General features: G+C 47.5%; 2 protein-coding genes across 4 annotated transcripts in view; both read right to left on the bottom strand.

Annotated features, from left to right (window-relative positions):
* The window catches only part of c17h15orf61 (chromosome 17 C15orf61 homolog), a 333965-nt gene extending 329445 nt beyond the window's left edge, over positions 1-4520 (bottom strand). Inside the window, exon 1 of the mRNA XM_070858538.1 lies at positions 4512-4520. The gene's annotated coding sequence lies outside the window, so the exon portion shown is untranslated. The remainder of the gene's footprint in view (positions 1-4511) is intronic.
* The window catches only part of smad3b (SMAD family member 3b), a 152242-nt gene that overhangs the window by 84002 nt on the left and 55265 nt on the right, over positions 1-12975 (bottom strand). The gene's annotated exons all lie outside the window — the stretch shown is intronic.

Genomic DNA, 12975 nt, shown 5'->3' on the forward strand with positions numbered 1-12975 from the left:
AGGGGGGAGGAGGGGAGGAGGGGGGGAGGGGGAGAAGGGGGAGGGGGGAGGAGGAGGAGAAGGGGGAGGGGGGAGGAGGAGGAGAAGGGGGGGAGGAGAAGGGGGAGAGGGGGAGGAGGAGAAGGGGGAGGGGGGAGGAGAAGGGGGAAGGGGGGGAGGAGGAGAAGAGGGAAGGGGGAGGGGGTGAGGAGAAGGGGAAAGGGGGGAAGGGGTGAGGAGGAGAAGGGGGAAGGGGGAGAGGAGGAGAAGGGGGAAGGGGAGGTCGGGTCGGTGTCGCTGTCAGTGATGGGTCCAGTCCGGAGGCGGGAGGCGGGGGGGTGGGGAGAGAGCGGGAGTCGGTTCGGGTCGAGTCCGGGAGGTTGGGTCGGGTCGGGTCCGGGGAAGCAGGAATCGGGTCGGTGTCGGGTCCGGTCCGGAGGCGGGGTGCGGGAAGCGGGAGTCGAGTCGGGTCGGGAGGAAGCAGGAGCTGGCCGTGGGAGGAACCTTATGCATGCAGCCCCAGTGAGGCCATTCGGCCAGGGCTAGGGGCTGCGCGCTTCGGCCCCTCCCACACAGTTTTGGGCGCCTGGAGCTACTGCACATGCGCGCCCACTGCAGCGCGCATGTGCAGAGGTCCCGGCACTGTTTTCAGCGCAGGGTCCTGGCTCCGCCTCCTACTGCTCGTGTTGCGCTGCGCCGAGCTGCAAACGACCTGCAGGGAGCTGGAGATTCTGGAAGTTTTATTTAGGCGCACTTTGTGGCGCGAAAAACGGGCGTCCAGGTCGGGACTGCGCCATTCTAGGCCCAGCTCGAAACTTGGGCCCTATCTCTCTCTCCTCCTTCAAGACACTCCTTAAAACCTACCTCTTTGACCACCTGTCCTAATCTCTCCTTATGTGGCTCGATGTCAAACTTTGTTTGATAACGCTCCTGTGAAGCACCATGGGACAGTTGACTACATTAAAGGCGCTCTACAAATGCAAGTTGTTGTTCTAAGTGAACACTCTTCATTGAATCTTGACAGTTTAAAGTTTATGGGAAGATTTGATAGAGACGTTTAAAATCATGAAGAGTTTTGATCGAGTAAATAAGGACATATTGTTTCCAGTGGCAGCAGGCTCAGTAACCAGAGCTCACAGATTTAAGGTCATTGGCAAATAACCAGAGGGGACACGAAGGGAAAAAAAACACTTACTCAGCGAGTTGTTGTGATCGGGAACACGCTGCCTGAAAGGGCGGTAGGAGCAGATTCAATAGTAACTTTCAAATGGGAATTGGATAAATATTTGAAGAGGGAAAATTGGCAGGGCTGTGGGGAAAGAGCGGAGGCAGTGGGACTGATTGGATCGCTCTTTCAAAGAGCCGACATGTGCACGATGGGCCGAATAGTCTCCTCCTGTGCTGTAAGATTCTATGACAGCGAATGTTGGCAGGGCACTGCCCGATTAGTCAGCAAATGTACCAACTGTGCCACAGTACAGCCTTGCTCTGCACTCATCCCCATACCCTCCGTCCTATTTTTTAGACTATTCTTAAAAGTTGGAATCAAATCATTTTATTGCAATTAATCAACATCGCTCATAACATAAAATAAGAACATAAGAACATAAGAATTAGGAACAGGAGTAGGCCATCTAGCCCCTCGAGCCTGCTCCGCCATTCAACATGATCATGGCTAATCTGGCCGTGGACTTAGCTCCACTTACCCGCCCGCTCCCCAAAACCCTTAATTCCCTTATTGGTTAAAAATCTATCTATCTGTGATTTGAATACATTCAATGAGCTAGCCTCAACTGCTTCCTTGGGCAGAGAATTCCACAGATTCACAACCCTCTGGGAGAAGAAATTCCTTCTCAACTCGGGTTTTAAATTGGCTCCCCCGTATTTTGAGGCTGTGCCCCCTAGTTCTAGTCTCCCCGACCAGTGGAAACAACCTCTCTGCCTCTATCTTGTCTATCCCTTTCATTATTTTAAATGTTTCTATAAGATCACTCCTCATCCTTCTGAACTCCAACGAGTAAAGACCCAGTCTACTCAATCTATCATCATAAGGTAACCCCCTCATTTCTGGAATCAGCCGAGTGAATTGTCTCTGTACCCCCTCCAAAGCTAGTATATCCTTCCTTAAGTAAGGTGACCAAAACTGCACGCAGTACTCCAGGTGCGGCCTCACCAATACCCTGTACAGTTGCAGCAGGACCTCCCTGCTTTTGTACTCCATCCCTCTCGCAATGAAGGCCAACATTCCATTTGCCTTCCTGATTACCTGCTGCACCTGCAAACTAACTTTTTGGGATTTATGCACAAGGACCCCCAGGTCCCTCTGCACCGCAGCATGTTGTAATTTCTTCCCATTCAAATAATATTCCCTTTTACTGCTTTTTTTCCCCAAGGTGGATGACCTCACATTTTCCAACATTGTATTCCATCTGCCAAATCTCAGCCCATTCGCTTAACCTATCTAAATCTCTTTGCAGCCTCTCTGTGTCCTCTACACAACCCGCTTTCCCACTAATCTTAGTGTCATCTGCAAATTTTGTTACACTACACTCTGTCCCCTCTTCCAGGTCATCTATGTATATTGTAAACAGTTGTGGTCCCAGCACCGATCCCTGTGGCACACCACTAACCACCGATTTCCAACCCGAAAAGGACCCATTTATCCCGACTCTCTGCTTTCTGTTAGCCAGCCAATTCTCGATCCATGCTAATACATTTCCTCTGACTCCGCGTACCTTTATCTTCTGCAGTAACCTTTTGTGTGGCACCTTATCGAATGCCTTTTGGAAATCTAAATACACCACATCCATCGGTACACCTCTATCCACCATGCTCGTTATATCCTCAAAGAATTCCAGTAAATTAGTTAAACATGATTTCCCCTTCATGAATCTATGTTGCGTCTGCTTGATTGCACTATTCCTATCTAGATGTCCCGCTATTTCTTCCTTAATGATAGCTTCAAGCATTTTCCCCACTACAGATGTTAAACTAACCGGCCTATAGTTACATGCCTTTTGTCTACCCCCTTTTTTAAAACAGAGACGTTACATTAGCTGCTTTCCAATCCGCTGGTACCTCCCCAGAGTCCAGAGAATTTTGGTAGATTATAATGAATGCATCTGCTATAACTTCTGCCATCTCTTTTAATACCCTGGGATGCACTTCATCAGGACCAGGGGACTTGCCTACCTTGAGTCCCATTCGCCTGTCCAGCACTACCCCAATAGTGATAGTGATTATCTCAAGGTCCTCCCTTCCCACATTCCCGTGACCAGCAATTTTTGGCATGGTTTTTGTGTCTTCCACTGTGAAGACCGAAGCAAAATAATTGTTTACGGTCTCAGCCATTTCCACATTTCCCATTATTAAATCCCCCTTCTCATCTTCTAAGGGACCAACATTTACTTTAGTCACTCTTTTCCATTTTATATAATCGGTAAAAGCTTTTACTATCTGTTTTTATGTTTTGCGCAAGTTTACTTTTGTAATCTATCTTTCCTTTCTTTATTGTTTTCTTAGTCATTCTTTGCTGTCATTTAAAATTTTCCAAGTCTTCTAGTTTCCCACTAACCTTGGCCACCTTATATGCAATGATTTTTAGTTTGATACTCTCCTTTATTTCCTTGGTTATCCACGGCTGGTTATCCCTTCTCTTACTGCCCTTCTTTTTCACTGGAATATATTTTTGTTGAGCACCATGAAAGAGCTCCTTAAAAGTCCTCTACTGTTCCTCAATTGTGCCACCATTTAGTCTGTGTTTCCAGTCTACTTTAGCCAACTCTGCCCTCATCCCACTTAGTCCCCTTTGTTTAAGCATAGTACACTCGTTTGAGACACAACTTCCTCACCCTCAATCTGTATTACAAATTCAACCATACTGTGATCACTCATTCCGAGAGGATCTTTTACAAGGAGATCGTTTATTATTCCTGTCTCATTACACAGAACCAGATCTAAGATAGCTTGCTCCCTTGTAGGTTCTGCAACATAGTGTTCTAAGAAACAATCCCGTATGCATTCTATGAATTCCTCCTCAAGGCTACCCCGTGCGATTTGATTTGACCAATCGATATGTAGATTAAAATCCCCCATGATTACTGCTGTTCCTTTTTCACATGCCTCCATTATTCCCTTGATTATTGTCCGCCCCACCGTGAAGTTATTATTTGGGGGCCTATAAACTACGCCCACCAGTGACTTTTTCCCCTTACTATCTCTAATCTCCACCCACAATGATTCAATATTTTGTTCATTAGAGCCAATATCGTCTCTCACAACTGCCCTGATATCATCCTTTATTAACAGAGCTACTCCACCTCCTTTCCCTTCTTGTCTATCTTTCCGAATTGTCAGATACCCCTGTATGTTTAATTCCCAGTCTTGGCTACCCTGCAACCACGTTTCTGTAATGGCCACCAAATCATACCCATTTGTAATGATTTGTGCCGTCAACTCATTTACTTTATTTCGAATGCTGCGTGCGGTTAGGTTTTAATACTAGTTTTTAAATCATGATTTTTAGTTTTGACCCCTCCTGCGGCCCCTTTATATTCATACATATTGTCCCTTCCTATCACCTTGTGGTTTACACTTTCCCCAGTGCTACTCTGCTCTGTTGCCTCCTGCCTTTTGCATTCTTTCTTGGGGTCCTGTTCATCTGAGCTCTTCCCCACTCTAACTAGCTCAGAGCCCTCTCCTGGATTCCGAATACTCCTCGCATTGAGGCACCGAGCTTTCATGCTTGCCTTTTTATTACACTTTGACCCTTTAAAATTTTGCTGTACAATGGCCCTTTTTGTTTTTTGCCTTGGGTTTCTCTGCCCTCCACTTTTACTCATCTCCTTTCTGTCTTTTACTTCTGTCTCCATTTTGTCTCCCTCTATCTCCCTGCACTGGTTCCCATCCCCCTGCCATATTAGTTTTACTCCTCCCCAACAACACTAGCAAACACTCCCCCTCGGACATTGGTTCCGGTCCTGCCCAGGTGCAGACCGTCCGGTTTGTACTGGTCCCACCTCCCCAGAACCGGTTCCAATATCCCAGGAATGTGAATCCCTCCCTGCTGCACCACTGCTCAAGCCACGTATTCATCTGAGCTATCCTGCGATTCCTACTCTGACTAGCACGTGGCACTGGTAGCAATCCCGAGATTACTACTTTTGAGGTCCTACGTTTTAATTTAGCTCCTAGCTCCTTAAATTCATCTCGTAGGACCTCATCCCTTTTTTTTACCTATATCGTTGGTACCACGACAACTGGCTGTTCACCCTCCCTTTTCAGAATGTCCTGCACCCGCTCCGAGACATTCTTGACCCTTGCACCAGGGAGGCAACATACCATCCTGGAGTCTCGGTTGCGGCTGCAGAAACGCCTATCTATTCCCCTTACAATTGAATCCCCTATCACTATCGCTCTCCCACTCTTTTTCCTGCCCTCCTGTGCAGCAGAGTCAGCCACGGTGCCATGAACTTGGCTGCTGCTGCCCTCCTCTGATGAGTCATCCCCCTCAACAGTACTCAAAGCGGTGTGTCTGTTTTGCAGGGGGATGACCGCAGGGGACCCCTGCACTGCTCTTCCTGCTGGTCTTCCATTCCCTAGCTGGCTGTGGACCCTTCACCTGCGGCAAGACCAACTCGCTATACGTGCTACTCACGTCATTCTCAGCATCGTGGGTGCTCCAGAGTGAATCTACCCTCAGCTCCAATTCCGCAACGCGGAGCGTCAGGAGCTGGAGGCGAATACACTTCCCGCACACAAAACCCCAAATTAATAATTTTGAAATGCTGGCAGAGAGAGACGAGGTTTCAAGATGAACACCACAGGCAACCACATCTTGTATCTCGTGTGATTCCTATCCACAAAGGATTTTACTTAATCCGCTGAGTGTTTGCTGGTTAGAGTGTGGCCACCTATTATATTCATCTCACCACTAAAAGCACACCGCAATCCACTTCTGTAATCAATCTGCCTGTGACATCGAATCTATACACCAGCGATAGCACCACGCAGTACAGCCATTTTCTTGGTGGCACAATGTTCTGACTACAGATGCTGCTTTGCTCCAGTGCACACAACGGTTCAAACATTCTTCAGCGTTTACTCCGCCTTCTGGTCACTCGATCTCAACCCCTTCTCCTCATTACCACTTTCCCTTCCTTTAAAAGCCACCTTCAAACCTCCTCCTTTGATCATGCCTTCAGTCACCTCTCCAGGTTGCTCCTCCAAAACCCCCCCACCACTCGCTTGACGTCTAGTTTCATTTCCGTGATGTACTTTGCAACATTTTGCGATGCTAAAGACAGTCTAATTGCAAGCTGTTGGTCGGTGCCCATTTATCGCCTTCCATTGCCATCCAGCTCCATCACACCTCTACCCACTGAGACAAGCTGAACATGGGTTTTAAATTGGCATTTGGTTGATGTTTTGCTTGGGGGAAAAATGCACCTTGATGCACAGACACACACACACAAAACGAGGAACAAGGCAAAAGATTTGCTCAGTCCACCAGTTTTGGAGAAATCGCCAATGTTACAAGTTTACTACAAATATTGAGCAGAGGAAATCTTCCTCTGAAAACTTTGAACTGTATTTTCAGATCACATGGGTCCAGGATGTTTGCCCTGTCGGAAGACTCACCGTCTTGCCGATCCTTTGAGGAAGCAGTTTGTGCTGTTCTATCCGAGGAAAACTAACACAAGACCAAGAAATTTGAGCAGGAGTTGGCCATACGGCCCCTCGAGCCTGCTCCGCCATTCAATATCATGGCTGATCTGATCATGGACTCAGCTCCACTTCCCTGGCTGTTCCCCATAACCCTCGACTCCCCTGTAGTTCAAGAATATGTCTATCACAGCCTTGAATTTATTCAATGACCCAGCCGCCACAGCTCTCTGGGGTAGAGAATTCCAAAGATTCACGACCCTCTGAGAGAAGAAATTCTTCCTCATCTCCGTCTTAAATGGGCAACCCCTTATTCTGAAACTATGCCCCCTAGTTCTAGATTCCTCCACGAGGGGAACCATACTCTCACCCTGTCAAGCCCCCTCAGAATCTTATACGTTTCAATAAGATCACCTCTCATTCTTCTAAACTCCAATGAGTACTGACCCAACCTGCTCAACCTTTCCTCATAAGACGACCCCTTCATCCCAGGAATTAACTTGTGAACCTTCACTGAACTGCCTCCAATGCAAGTATATCGGGTCCTTTTCAGAATGGCAGGCAGTGACTAGTGGGGTACCACATGGTTCAGTGCTGGGACCCCAGCTATTTACAATATATATTAATGATTTAGACGAAGGAATTGAATGTAATATCTCCAAGTTTGCAGATGACATTGGGTGGCAGTGTCAGTTGTGAGGAGGATGCTAAGAGGCCTGTGAGGAGGATGCAGTATAATGTGGATAAAGTGTGAGGTTATCCACTTTGATGGCAAAAACAGGAAGGCAGATTATCTGAATGGTGACAGATTAGGAAAAGGGGAGGTGCAACGAGACCTGGGTGTCATGGCACATCAGTCATTAAAAGTAGGCATACAGGTACAGCAGGCAGTAAAGAAAGCAAATGGCATGTTGGCCTTCATAGCGAGAGGATTTGATTATAAGAGCAGGGAGGCCTTGCTGCAGTTGTACAGGGCCTTGGTGAGACCACACCTTGAGTATTGTGTGCAGTTTTGGTCTCCTAATCTGAGGAAGGACATTCTTGCTATTGAGGGAGTGCAGCGATGGTTCACCAGACTGATTACCGGGATGGCAGGACTGACATATGAAGAAAGACTGGATCGACTGGGCTTATATCCACTGGAATTTAGAAGAATGAGAGGGGATCTCATAGAAACATATAAAATTCTGAGGGGATTGGACAGGTTAGATGCAGGAAGAATGTTTCCGATGTTGGGAAAGTCCAGAACCAGGGGTCACAGTCTAAAGATAAGGGGTAAGCCATTTAGGACCGAGATGAGGAGAAACTTTTTCAGCCAGAGAATTGTGAACCTATAGAATTCTCTACCACAGAAAGTTGTTGAGTCCAGTTCGTTGGATATATTCAAACGGGAGTTGGATGTGGCCCTTACGGCAAAAGGGATCAGGGGTTATGGGGAGAAGGCAGGGGCGGGGTACAGAAGTTGCATGATCAGCCATGATCATATTGAATGGTGGTGCAGGCTCGAAGGGCTGAATGGCCTGCTCCTGCACCTATTTTCTATGTTCCTAACCCTCCTTAAATAAGGAAACCAAAGCTGTACGCAGCACTCTAGGCCATGTCATGCTTGGAGATGGTCATCACATGCGCTGCAAATGCTTTGGGATGAAATCCTTTCCCCGCTGGATACTCAGTCCACCAACTGTCCCAAAGCAACTGGGCATGTGCCTGCTCAAATGTGCCGCTCTGCTTGGTGTGGCAGGGAGAAATCTGGTTATCACGGGCTGTGTGGAAGTCTAGCATAGGGTGGACTGGACTGTACATAATTTGCAGGAGAGCTTAATGGGTTGAATGGCCTATTCATGCCGCTTGCTTTCTGAGGGTGTTGTACTGTTGCTTCTCAGTCACTGGCTTTCTCCAGTTTTAGGCATTCATGACGAAAGGTCATCAACCCGAAATGTTAACTCTGTTTCCCTCTCCACAGACGCTGCCTGACCCGCTGAGTATTTCCAGCATTTCCTGCTTTCATTTCAGATTTCCAGCATCCGCAGTGTTTTGCAGAGATACGGGGTACGGGGGGCAGGCCATGAAGGGATCTGAACACAACAACAACAACTTGTATTTGTATAGCGCCTTTAACGTAGTAAAACGTCTCAAGGCGCTTCGCAGGAGCATTATAAGACAAAAATTTGACACTGAGCCACATAAGAAGAAATTACAGCAGATGACCAAAAGCTTGGTCAAAGAGGTAGGTTTTAAAGTACGTCTTAAAGGAGGAAAGAAAGATAGAGAGGTGGAGAGGTTCAGGGAGGGAGTTCCAGAGCTTGGGGCTCAGGCAACAGAAGGAACAACCTTCTGACTCAGAGGAGAGAGAGTGCTGCCCACTGAGCCACTGGCAAGGTTAGGTCGCAGATCAGCCATGATCCCATTGAATGGCGGAACAGGCTCGAGGGGCTGAAAGGCCTCCTCCTGTTCCGAAGTTTCTCCCCGACCACCAAACAGAATCCAGCCCATTAACCTGATCGTTAAGCCAACATTTGCATTATTCAACCCTGACCACTCGCATTCAACAGCTGCCACTCGCACAGCTCAGGAACCATCGTCTTCCACAGTATTTAATCACCAATGTCTATATTATCTTTATAGCCTTCAATCGTGTTCTCAACCAGATGTTCATCCAGCTTTTTAAACAAGTTAATCAACACAGATTTATTACCGTTGTATATGTCGTTTTGAGTTTTGCTCAATGTACCTTTGAAGGAGGGAACCTACTTTGTAGAAACTTTCCTCAGCAAATTAATCAGGGGGGTGGAGTATAAAAGCAGGGAAGTCCTGCTCCAACTGTACAGGGTGTTGGTGAGGCCACACCTGGAGTACTGCGTACAGTTTTGGTTTCCTTATTTCAGGAGGGATATACTTGCATTGGAGGCAGTTCAGAGAAGGTTCACGAGGTTGATTCCTGAGATGAAGGGGTTGCCATATGAAGAAAGGTTGGGCCTATACACATTGGAGTTTAGAAGATTGAGAAGTGATCTTATTGAAATGTATAACATTCTGAGGGAGCTTGACAAGGTAGATGCAGAGAGGATGTTTCCCCTCGTGGGGGAATCTAGAACTAGAGGGCATATTTTCAGAATAAATGGTCGCCCAGTTAAAACGGAAATGAGGAAGAATTTCTTCTCTCAGAGGGTCGTGAACTTTGGAATTCTCTACCTCAGAGAGCTGTGGAGGCTGGGTAATTGAATATATTTAAGGTGGAGATAGACAGATTTTTTGAACGATAAGGGAGTAAAGGGTCATGGGGAACCGGCAAGGAAGTGGAGTTGAAGCCAAGATCAGATCAGCCATGATCTTATTGAATGGCAGAGCAGGCTCGAGGGGCCGAATGGCCTGCTCCTGCTCTTATTTCTTATATTGTGATGTAAAAGGACTGGGCAGAATCTATGATAGAATCCATAATAGCACTTTATCTTTTTCTTGTTCCATATTTTCTTATACCATCTATGGGCCTATACTCTCTGGAGTTTAGAAGAATGAGAGGTGGTCTCTTTGAAACATATAAGATTCTGAGGGGGATTGACAGGGTAGATGCAGGGAGGTTGTTTCCCCCGGCTGGAGAGTCTAGAACCAGGGGTCACCGTCTCAGGATAAGGGGTCAACCATTTAAATCTGAGATGATGAGGAATTTCTTCACTCAGAGGGTGGTGAATCTTTGGAATGCCATACCCCAGAGGGCTGTGAATGCTCAGTCGTTGAGTAAATTCAAGGCGGAGATCGATAGATTTTTGGATATTAAGGGAATCAAGGGTTATGGGGACAGTGCAGGAAAGTGGAGTTGAGGTAGATCAGCCATGATCTTATTTAATGGCGGAATTGCCTCGATGGGCCGAATAGCTTACTCCTGCTCCTAATTCTTATAAAATACATCGGGGTCTCTCTCGCCATCACGGAGCTTCAGAGGCTTCATATTAAATTGCAATCCATGTAAACTGCACAGCCCTACTCGTTCCTGGTCACCGGTACCATTAGCACAGGAGTGACTGGCTCCAAATTGGATGCATTGCATATTTTTCAATCTAAATTAAGCCTCTGCTTGTCTCCAGATACAGTTGCATTTTCCAATCACAGGTGTTGGGCCATAAATCTAGTGAAGTGTCTAGTTAACCTCGTTTGTAAATCTCACTACACTTCATAAGCAGGATGACTGGTGTACAGTGGCTGAAGAAGTTCAATTTACACCAATGTTTTTGAGAATCTCAATCACAATTCCATTTGTTTTTCTGTGAACGGCAAAAAACAGCGACCTTGTCCCCAGAGAATTGTGAACCTATGGGAGTCTCTGCCACTGAAAGTTGTGGAATCCAGTTCGTTGGACATATTCAAAAGGGAGTTAGATGTAGCCCTTACGACTAAAGGGATCAGGGGGTATAGAGAGAAGGGTGGGGTACTGAGGTTGCGTGATCAGCCATGATCATATTGAATGGCGGTGCAGGCTCGAAGGGCCGAATGGCCTACTCCTGCACCTATTTTCTATGTTTCTAATATTCTACTGAGCAGTGAACGTTTCATAAATGTTTGCCGTCACTAAGACCTGTAAAAAAATTCACCTTTAAGCGGATACATATTTATTTAATTCTCATCTCATCTCTTCAAACAGCTCCATCTATTGCAAATCAGTTCAAAATATTCCCTCCAGTCACTGCCCGAATTTGACGGAGCAGAATTCAGAATTATACAGCTGCTTGTTTTTCATACTTTACGCAGACACAGGAAGGAAAGAAATTCCTATTCTCACTTAATTGAAATGCCAGTGAGAAAAGTGTTTACAATGCAAGGCCTTTTAAAATTTTGTTCACGGGATGGGGGCGTCGCTGGCAAGGCATTTATTGCCCATTCCTAATCGCCCCTTGAGAAGGTGGTGGTGAGCCGCCTTCTTGAACTATAGTACTTATATAGCAAGCGCTCTACTCGGAACTCGTCCACGGCAAACGAGCCAAAGGCGGGCAGAGGAAACGTTACAAGGACACCCTCAAAGCCTCCCTGATAAAGTGCGACATCCCCACTGACACCTGGGAGTCCCTGGCCAAAGACTGCCCTAAGTGGAGGAAGTGCATCCCGGGAGGGTGCTGAGCACCTCGAGTCTCATCGCCGAGAGCATGCAGAAAGCAAGCGCAGGCAGCGGAAAGAGCGTGCGGCAAACCAGTCCCACCCACCCCTTCCCTCACCGACTATCTGTCCCACCTGTGACAAAGAATGTGGTTCCCATATTGGACTGTACAGTCACCTAAGAACTCATACCAAGCGTGGAAGCAAGTCTTCCTCAATTCTGAGGGACTGCCTATGATGATGATGACTTATATATTTCACTTAATGAGCGACTATGATGAAGGTTTTACTGGTTTTGAAGGTGAGGTACGGGGGTAGACATTAGCAACAGGAGTAGACCATTCAACCCTTGAGCCTGTTCCACCATTCAATTACTTGAGGGAGAGTGTTTCAGATTCCCACTGCCCTTTGTGTGAAGAAGTGCTTCCTGAAATCACCCCTGAACGGCCTGGCTCTAATTTTAAGGTTCTGCCCCCTTGTTCTGGTCTCCCCCCACCAGAGGAGAGAGTTTCTCTCTATCCACCCTATCACATCCTTTAATCATTTGAGACACCTCAATCAATCCTCTATACTCGAGGGAATACAAGCCTAGTCAAAGCAACCTGTCCTCATAATTTAGCCCCGGTATTATTCTGGTGAATCTGTGCTGCTTCCCCTCCCAGGCCAATACAGACGCAGCGTCGAAAATCCGGAGTTCCGGAATACGGAATGTTCCAGAATCCGAACCGATCGGTGGCAGGGTCGTCCGGAATCCGTAAAATGTTCGGGAATCCGGTTCCGCTGACCCTGCCGACCTCGGTGCCCCGCTGCTGCCCTTACCTCGGGGCCTCCTCGCCGGCCCGCCCGTCGACCTCCTTGGCGGGGTTCTCCCGCCCGACAACCCCATCGACGGGGCCGACGGCCCGAACAGCTCCTCGGCAGGGGGCCACCCCGCCCGCCACCCCCGCTTTCTGACGTTCCGAATCCGGAAATACCCAAACCTGGGCTCAGGTGTTTCCGGATTTGTGATGTCAGAAAGACGATTGAAAGTCCGGAAAAGCCCGGATTCCGGAACGGCCTCAGCCCGGAGGGTTCCGGATTCTTGACGCTGCAGCTGTATAACCTTCCTAAGGTGCGGGGCCCAGAACTGAACGCAGTTACCCCCGATTCGGTATAACAAGACCTTTATACAACTGTAGTATAGCTTCCATCCCTTTGTACTCCAGCCCCTTGCGATAAAGGATAACATTCCATGAGACTGGTATTATT

Source organism: Pristiophorus japonicus, chromosome 17 (genome assembly GCF_044704955.1).
Source record: "Pristiophorus japonicus isolate sPriJap1 chromosome 17, sPriJap1.hap1, whole genome shotgun sequence".
Lineage (NCBI taxonomy): Eukaryota > Metazoa > Chordata > Chondrichthyes > Pristiophoridae > Pristiophorus > Pristiophorus japonicus.